Here is a 9,391-nt window from a genome sequence, read left to right as displayed (position 1 = left end):
CTGGTAGGCATGGGATGTAAATATGCGTATCATCAGCGTACGAGGGAAAATGAAGATTGTGTTTTACAAATCTCCGGGAAATTCAGCAGTTATGGTAAAGACTAATATGTGTTTAAATTCAGTATTATAATGAGTAATGCTCCCATCATAGAGCTTCATGTTCCGATTGACGTCCGGGGACTGAATGCCCCGATTCTGCAGTAACGTATATATCAATGACATGTTTGGATTTAATCGAGTTATTGCATCGCACATGGAATTGTTTATTTTGTTGCATACCTTACCCCTTTACAAACATGGATATACTCCACCATCATTCGTCCGACGCCAAATCCAATCAAAGTTTATTGTGATTGCCATTACTTGATATTGTGGTCTAAAAGTTTAATTTTAGGATGCCCGAAAATCGCAGCTGGCAGTAATGCAGAACCGCTATACCCATCTTCTCAAGTGGTAAAGTTAGTTGAGATATGAATTCATCATTTTTTTTAAATATGACTTTCTGTTGATAGGTCTACACAATAATAGCAGCTGACAACCAGAAGAAAGTTACGCCTACCCCATGCAGGGGCAGTTACAGGATTTAAAGATAGTGGAAGTGGGCTAGATATAATACCCTCCACTTCAGCTCCTCCATGGTTGAAAATGGCTCCTCTGCAGAAGGAAACACATCATCACTTAAAAAAATGAATATCCATCACTTTAGCGGCTTAAATTTGTATTGCATGTAATTAGCTGATGCCGACTTGGCACGAATATGTTTGTGTTGTGATGGCAATTTGGCAACTCTAACCCGTAAAATTTTATAAGATAAAAGTTAATTTTAATTTTATATTTATAGGCCTACCTCAAAATATTTTCAAAATTTGTTTTTATATTTTTTACTAATAATTAAAGTTTGCCAAAAAAGTTAAAAAGTAGGCAATATAAAAACAAGCGCATGGTGGATTTTTGTTTAAATATATAAGTATCAGTATATATTAATTTAAAATAATAGAATCGAGAAAAAGTGGGCCGGCCACAACCGGTGTGGTTTCGACGCACCTGATAACTCGATTCAGTGGCGTATCTAGGGGGCTGTGTGGGTGGAGAACGCCACTCAAAAATACTCGCTCCCCTCCCCCTCAAGTAGTTAAAAGTCACCTAAAATTACCTTATTTTGCGAGTTAGAGCCCTTCACCTAATCATCCAGCACCCCACCCCCACGTGCCCTTCGTGCTCCCTATCATCCCCTCCCCATTTCAAGATTCCTCCGAGCTGTGCCACTGACTCTTTTACTGTGATCTTCTGTCATGTTAGTTGTATATTCAGCGTTTGTTGTAATGAATATATTGGTAATACATTTATCCATATTTAAGGGACAGATTAGAGGAGATTTAATGGCTTATTTAAAGGCTTGCAAAACTTCATTAAAATTTCATTTTGAAAAACATGCACAGCATACAGATTGAGTTCGTCATGCATGGTGTAATTCTCCAATGAATTAAATCATTGTACCGTATAAAATGTAAATATAACGCCTACATAAACAACACAACTGTATTTCCTTGTATGACACTACTGTACTGAATACCAAAACGTTAAGACAGTATGTTATAATATTGGGTTATTTCAAGACACCATGCACTGTATCATACTTAACTTAGGCCTATCATTTGGTCTGTTGTGCCCCAGAAAGAGAAGATGGCAGCAGTCATTGGTTTTGATTTTAAGTTGTATATTCAGCGTTTCTTGTACTGAAATAATTCATCCTACAGATGTAGTCGTATTTGAGGGCCAGAATGCCTTCTTTGAGTATTCCTCACCGGTCCAGGCTTCTTCATGGGCCTGGTACAGGACGCGGCATGGTGAAGCAGCGCGTCTGTTCAATGACGGAAAATGCGTTATATTTGTTAACGACATGCGTACGGCGAGTAATTTGACAGTCTTAAATGTGACAAGGGCTGACGATCAGGGACAATATCATTACGAACGAGATCGTACATCTTCTAATTCGGCAAACCTTACGGTCATTACACCTCTTGATACGGATTATCCAAAATGTACCATTACTAACAGCACAGATAATATACATGTTGGAGAAAATGTGGAGATCGTGTGCACTGCAATCGGTGGTATACCAAGACCATTTTTACATTGGTTCAAAAACAATATCAAACTTAATGAAACCGACGATTTTACGTCACAAAATAGTAGTATTACTTACCTGGACATCCTATCAATCTCACTGTCAAATGAGGATAATGGAGTCGAATTCAAATGTAAAGCTGATGGAATATCTGCAGTTGGAAACCAGTCTTGCTCTGTTGTGCCTTTAAGCATTCAACCTAATGTAAATATAATCGTAAATAAAATGTCATATGATGCGGGAGACTCATTAAACATTACCTGTTTCGGTGAGGGTATTCCATGTATTTCGGAGTATAACTGGTTCTATAACAATAAGCAGGTGACATCATCTCAATCAATGTTCAATATTATTGAAAATGGTACGATTTTAGAGATTTTAGAACTTCAAACTGAACACTTAAATGCTGAAATAAGATGCAAAGTCAGTATACCATCTGGATTAAGTGCCAATAAAAGCATCACTCTTTCTTTTACCAGTCGTAATGCAGCAACTAATGACTTGATCATTTACATAGTAAGCGGATCTGTATTAGGCCTACTTATTTTACTAGGCCTGCTTGTAGTTTGTTTCACAACAAAAATTAAGATAAATCACAAAAAAAATAGCAAAGTGACTACATCTCATTATGTCAATCACGACGTATCGTTGAACCAGGTTGAATTAAAAGAAGACATGACTAAAGACTGGTACAGCAATAGTGAACCTCAACCACAACATCCAATGCCCATGCTTGGAAGTAAAAGTGTCGAAAATATCTTATATGTATCAGACATCAAACATAATCAAGGCCTAAGCTCCAAAGAAACATATTCATTGGAAAATATTTCAAGAGAGCGACCAGACAGAATACTTTTGTCCACTAGTTCTACTGACCACCTTTATGCTAAGCCAGATGGTGAACCTCAATTAGAACATCCAATGCCCATGCATGAAAGTGGAAGTGTCGAAAATATCTTATATTCCGATGTATCAGACATAAAACATAATCAAGGCTTAAGCCAAAAAGAAACATGTTCATTGGAATATATTTCAAGAGAGCGACCAGAGAGAACGCTATTGTCCACTAGTTCTATTGACCACCTTTACTCTGAGCCAGAATTTAAGGATTTAAGAAAGCATAACCCAGATACCTGTCTCTTATACACATCTAGATGTGTATAAGAGACAGGAACACACAAGGAATCGTTTGAAGGTAATCCTACCACATACACTGGCAGGCCAGGAATAGAAAGCAATGTCCTTTCGAATAACATTAAACTGGACGTTACATATTCAAGCATTGCTTAGACAATATTAACAGTATGGTATTTTCATGAGTACATCTGTTAATTGAAATTGGTGACAACACATTTGATATATGAGATCAAGAAAATTCTAACAAAAATTAGGAAAATAATTACGCCTATTATAAAACGTGTTATAATGAAAACAATTATGTATAAAACGTGTAGATTTCATAACCTCCAAGATGCATAATACAGTACCTTACAAATCTATACTGATATTGAAATTTCTTTTAAAGTGAACCGAAATTTTAACTTACAGTACTTTGCTGCGTTTCAGTATACATAAATAGAAACCAAATGAAGTTATTTGAACCTTGCAAGTCTTAAAAAAAGTATATTAGGCCTATATATCCAAATAAAAGTGACAAGTCGAAAGTTATGCTTTTAATATATAAAATTCTATTTGATTATTTACATCATTCCAGAGAACAAGGTGTTTTTTTAAACATTTTATTTCAATGGTTTTATGCATAATGGGAACTTAAGTAAACAATCCTTGCCATTGCTATGTTATTACGAGATTTATATCTCTCAGGCATCTCCTGTTGGTTTTCTCATGTTAGTTAAACTAGCTTTACAGTAAATAAATGAACAAGTGTTGTATTTTGTTTGCCCATATGATATGTTTTTGCATTAGGTACGGTGAAAAGAACTAAGAAAACTAAAATTATAAGGTGAACACAATATAACTGGAACAATAATTTGCCTAAGTATAAAATTATATAGAATAGATTTATATAAGCCTTAAAATATATATTTTATTTTCATGTTTTGATGCATAGTGCGAATTACAGTATTTTAGGCAACACTCTTTGTGTGTTGCTATTGTTCGTACGGGATATTTTACAGAATTCCTCGTTGGTTTCCTCCTATTTGGATTAGTTACACTAGTTTTGAGGTTTTGTTGTATTGTTTGCATTGGCTTTTGATTCTAGGCGGAACATAGAATGCAATTGTGCCTATTGAACAAATTGGGTGACGTTTGGGTCTAAAAATAATCTAAAGTACTATTCGGTCGCACAGGAAATCATTAACAATAAGTGAGCACGTACGTTATGGCTGCACCACAGACAATACATACTGGTAAACGTCGTAGCGATCAGGATGTTTACATTGTCAACAAACGTTTAAGGGTAATGTTAAGTCAACTTGAAATGCCACGTTAGAATGTCTTTAAGATACAATCTTACTATTACTTATTAACATATCACTTAATACCTAATATTATTATCATCCTTTCAACAGTTGTGTACCTTCAAATAGGCGGAATAAACTTTGACGAATCGGAAATACTATTAAGGTTTTAATCTCACTGTTCATTCACTATACCAATAACACTTTAGGATTTTGTTCACATTATTTTATGCTAAATATTGAGAATTACCGGTAAGTGTTGATTTATTTGTAATAAAATAAGATGTTTAATAGAACCAAAACACATCACGTGCAATTTAATTAATCTCATTTTAAAAGACATCAATTTTCAATAATTTGTTTTTATACAAAGTCGTTGGCATCAGTATTTCACTGGTCACTAAATCCTTAGTTGGCAAACCAGCACATTTTTTGTGCAACTTTCTCTGCTGCCTAGTCATGCTGCTTATATTATAGGCTATGTTTTCACACGGCAGCTAACGGTTACCAGGATCCGGATCCTAGCTGCTAACCGTTAGCAGCCGTGTGAGAAAATAGCCAATAAGGTAATACGCCCGCGGCGAATACATTGACAATGTTCTCACATGGCTGCTAACGGTTAGCAGGATCCAGATCCTGCTAACTGGATATCCAGTACTGATAAGTTTGATTACTAGTTTAAACAATCGGTGTCAGTGATAGTTTCGCCGCATACGTAATATTAAACCAAGGCAGTATATATTCGAATCATGCGTATATTTAAAGTTACCTGCCTCTTTCCCCAAACAGTTTGTCACCTCAGTATACATTCTGAGAGTTTGGCCATATTTTCACTGTACCAAAATCAAAGGATTTTGTTCACATCTTTTATGTTAAATAATTATTATTGAGAATTAAGAGTTGATTTATTTTTAATAAAGTAAGATATGTTTAATAAAACCAAAACACATCACGTGCAATTTAATTAATCTTATTTTAGAAGACATGAATTTTCAAAATTCTATTTTTATACAAAGTCGTTGGCATCAGTAATTCACTGGTCGCTAGATCCTTAGTTGGCAAACCAGAACATTTTTGTGCAACTTTCTCTGCTTTTTAGTCATGCTGCTTATCTATATAAAGGCCTACTCAGACAGCGTCGCACGACGCAGCCCGACGCGATTCATCGTCCGGGACAGTCTTAGGCCTAGTTCAGACTAGGTGGATTAACCCAGCTCAACTCACCGGGTTTATCCACCTGCCAGTCTGAACTAGGTGGCTTATCTCAAGCCGGCTGTGTTCCTATATAGTAACAGGCCTGGCGCGCCACCGTGTTTAACTTTTCTAAGCCGGGCTTTAATCGTTGCGGGGGTCTTGCATTGACTTCGTGTGACGAAATGACCAATCAGCATTCAAATACGTACGCTGTGAGCGAGAGTACGTTTCGCGAGCAATGCAAATTCTCGCCTGGCTAAACCCGCTAGCCTGAACGCCCAGCAAAGTGGAGAGAGAGGTAAAGTGCCTTGCCCAAGGACACGAGCAATGCGACGAGCGTCGGTCTCGAACTTCCGATCTCACAATTAGAAATCCAACACCTCACACGCCGCGCCACACACTCCTATATTTTCAGAAAATAAAACATTATATTATAATTTTCGTGTTAGGGGGTTTGTATCATATAACCATTTGCATGATAATCACCCCTTGTAAGTTTTTTCTATCTTTCTTCTCCTTGTCACATACAAAGCTTAAAATCTAATTATTCGTTGTCTTAGTAGACCTAATTAAATTATCGTTATGATACCAAACCCTTAACTCGAAAATTATATACTGCTTGATTTGCTGAATATATACCGGTAGCTAATATAATGCAATACAAGAAGTAAAACATATATCCGCTTTCAAATTAATCGGTCTTTCATTTAATTCAATTAAGATATCATATATAATATATATTATATTATATTATATTATGGCTATAAAATACTTTTACATGACAGCGAATTTAGTTGATTAGACGCATTTATATATTTCAATCGTTGATAATGGATATCCAGTACTGATAATTTTGATTACTAGTTTAAACGTGTGTTGTAACTCATAATCGGTGTCAGGAAACTACCTGATAGTTTCGCCGCATACGTAATATTGAACCAAAGCAGTATATTTTCGAATCATGCGTATATTTAAAGTTACCTGCCTCTTTCCGCAAACAGGTTGCCACCTCAGTCTACATTCTGAGAGTTTGGCCATATTTTCGAGGGGTGCGTACCTCCAAAGGGTCTTTGGCCCGAAGGCCCGTTGGTCCGAAGACCGTTGGTCTGAAGGTCCTAATTTTAGTGACCTGGTTTTCCACAAATGCATGTTATACACCGTTTATTATGTTTAAGTGTCAGCTGTGCTATTTGGTTGTTTAATATTTAATAACATATAATAATAATCAAGGTAGCCGTTAACACTGTTAAATTATATATAATCATCAAAGAAAGGTAATACAGTTTACGAAGAAAGGACATGATGGTACATCGTGTAGCCTGTCTCTTATACACATCTAGATGTGTATAAGAGACAGTTACAGTATTGTTTACTTTACCCTGTCACTCTGCTTATGCAGCTTTTTAGATTTTATATATTATTATATACTTGACAACAATCGGGTTTCGCATCTACAGTAAATAGTCAATGTGGTACCGTACTATGTAATAAACATGTAAAAAAGCCTTAATTACATTTTATAAGGATATGTTACATAAAAAGGTTCTCATCTGCAAACAAATTTAACTCATTCACAGGACAAACGAACTAAACGGTTAAACATGGGCCAGTTTTCAAGATCCCAGGGTTCAGCAACAATTATGTTGCAGAGTTGAACATCGTGCAACAAGCAATAATTGTATATTGTTAGCCAATATAGGCATACCATGTGTTTTCTTGCTTAATATTGTTGTCTATATTTCAAATATATTTACTTAGGACCAACTGATGGACCAAAGGCCCTTCGGACCAAAGAACCTTCGGAGTAATGCACTGACCCTATTTTCGAGGTTTGTATTACCATGGATGGGGTTACAAGCGAGTACCCATGGGGAAGAGCTTCAAGCAAGTTCAGAGTCTTGTATTCTCGGAGTCAACTAACAGACACTTGGTAGTGCAGGTTCATCGCATTTTTGTGGCTTAGAGGGTCGCGGTTCATGCATTTCCTTCCTACGTTAGTTGGCTCATACGGGACCGAGTTAGTGAACTCTATCGTTAATGGTCTTGCTTGGTGCATTTCCTTGCATGCAATGGATGTGGGTTTCGAGTGGTGATGACTATTACAGAGCCGGCGGAACGTTTTTTCAAAGTGGGGGAGGGGCACTAGTAAGATGAATGGGAATGTGAATGGGTTTAAATTTAGGGAGTGGGGGCCAAAATTTTTCCCAAGAACCCCAAAAAGGGAGAAGGGTCGGGGTCCTCCACCGGGAAAATTTTGTTTCTAGATGGCGTGAAATGAACTTTCCCGACTTCGAGCTAGGTGTCTTTTAATGACTTAAGGACTTTAAATTCCTTCAAAATTCAAGTTTTTTTTCCTCTCTTGAAAACGGTCAGGTAAACTTTCTCATTCTTATTACAGTAAATAGGCCTGTTATGTGTGTATACATACATTAAATCATGAGCAGTTGTATACGCGTTCTTTTTCCCATGAATCGATAAACCCCAAAAAGAAAGGGGAGTTCGGGCGTTTTCCCCGAGGAAATTTTGATTCCTAGACGTCGGGATGAGCTTTCACGTCATGAAACCTTAAATGCTGATTGGCTAGGTCTACCGTGCGAATAAGACTCATAAGAGCTTATTCGCACGGTACCGTACCTTGCGAATTGTCGAAAAACTCTTATTCGCACGGTAGAATGTTGTAGATAGAAATACTGTATAATTATTTCACGGCATACCGTATGAGTTGGGCACAGCACAAACAGTCGATTTGATAACCCTAACTCAAAGTGCAATAGTTCCTAGCTTAGCATTGTGTCTGCAGACCTTTTACTCTTTTCTTAGGCTGTCCTTGAGAAATTGCCATGAAAAAAGCCTTTGTGGAGTATGTACTGGTGGTATAGTCCCCTATCATAGGGCCTAGTAGTGATATTGATTTTTGTTCCATTCAAAAAAATTAAATGGGGAAACAGAAGAAAATTAATTACTTAGCACCAACCATGATGGGAGTTGGGACAGAGGAGGATGAGAGGATGCCACACTGATGCAAAATTACTCAATTTTATGTGCAGTTTTAATAGGGTTTTAATTTTGCCCACCTGTAGACTCGCACATCTCTAAAAGTCTCTCCTAATCCCTCTCTACCATTATAAATCCTGGATCCGCCACCGATATGTACTATATACTGTACTGGAAAATAAGATTTATATTGATGTAGGCCTACATTCTTCACTGGCTTTTGGACCCGGTTTTCCAATGTGTGGGAGTGTTTTCGAAATGCTACTGGATACATTGATTGTAGGCCTAATGATATACACAAAGCACATAGCGCTCAGAGACCATAGGGAGCTGTGATAATTGTCTAAAGATTGTTGTATGCACAGTACTCTACAACAAGGTTATTTTCGTCCAGAAATTTCTTTAAAGAAATCAACAAATGAATTGCAGTCACTAAATGCCTGACCGACCTTGATTGGCATCAGGCTTTCATGGCTGCTTTTGTGATTGTGAACAACCAGAAGCCTTTTGAGACGATACCGTGTTAAATATAGTTAATTCACGATGTACCGTGCGAATTGGGAATAAGAACTTATTCGCACGGTATGACAGCCGTTTCATCATGAAACCTTAAATGCGGATTGGCTAGGTCTACCGTGCGAATAACCACTTC

This window comes from Anneissia japonica, unplaced genomic scaffold, assembly GCF_011630105.1.
Source record: "Anneissia japonica isolate Jap-2015-1 unplaced genomic scaffold, ASM1163010v1 scaffold287998_len430063_cov162, whole genome shotgun sequence".
Taxonomy (NCBI): domain Eukaryota; kingdom Metazoa; phylum Echinodermata; class Crinoidea; order Comatulida; family Comatulidae; genus Anneissia; species Anneissia japonica.
Note: the sequence above shows the minus strand (reverse complement) of the source record.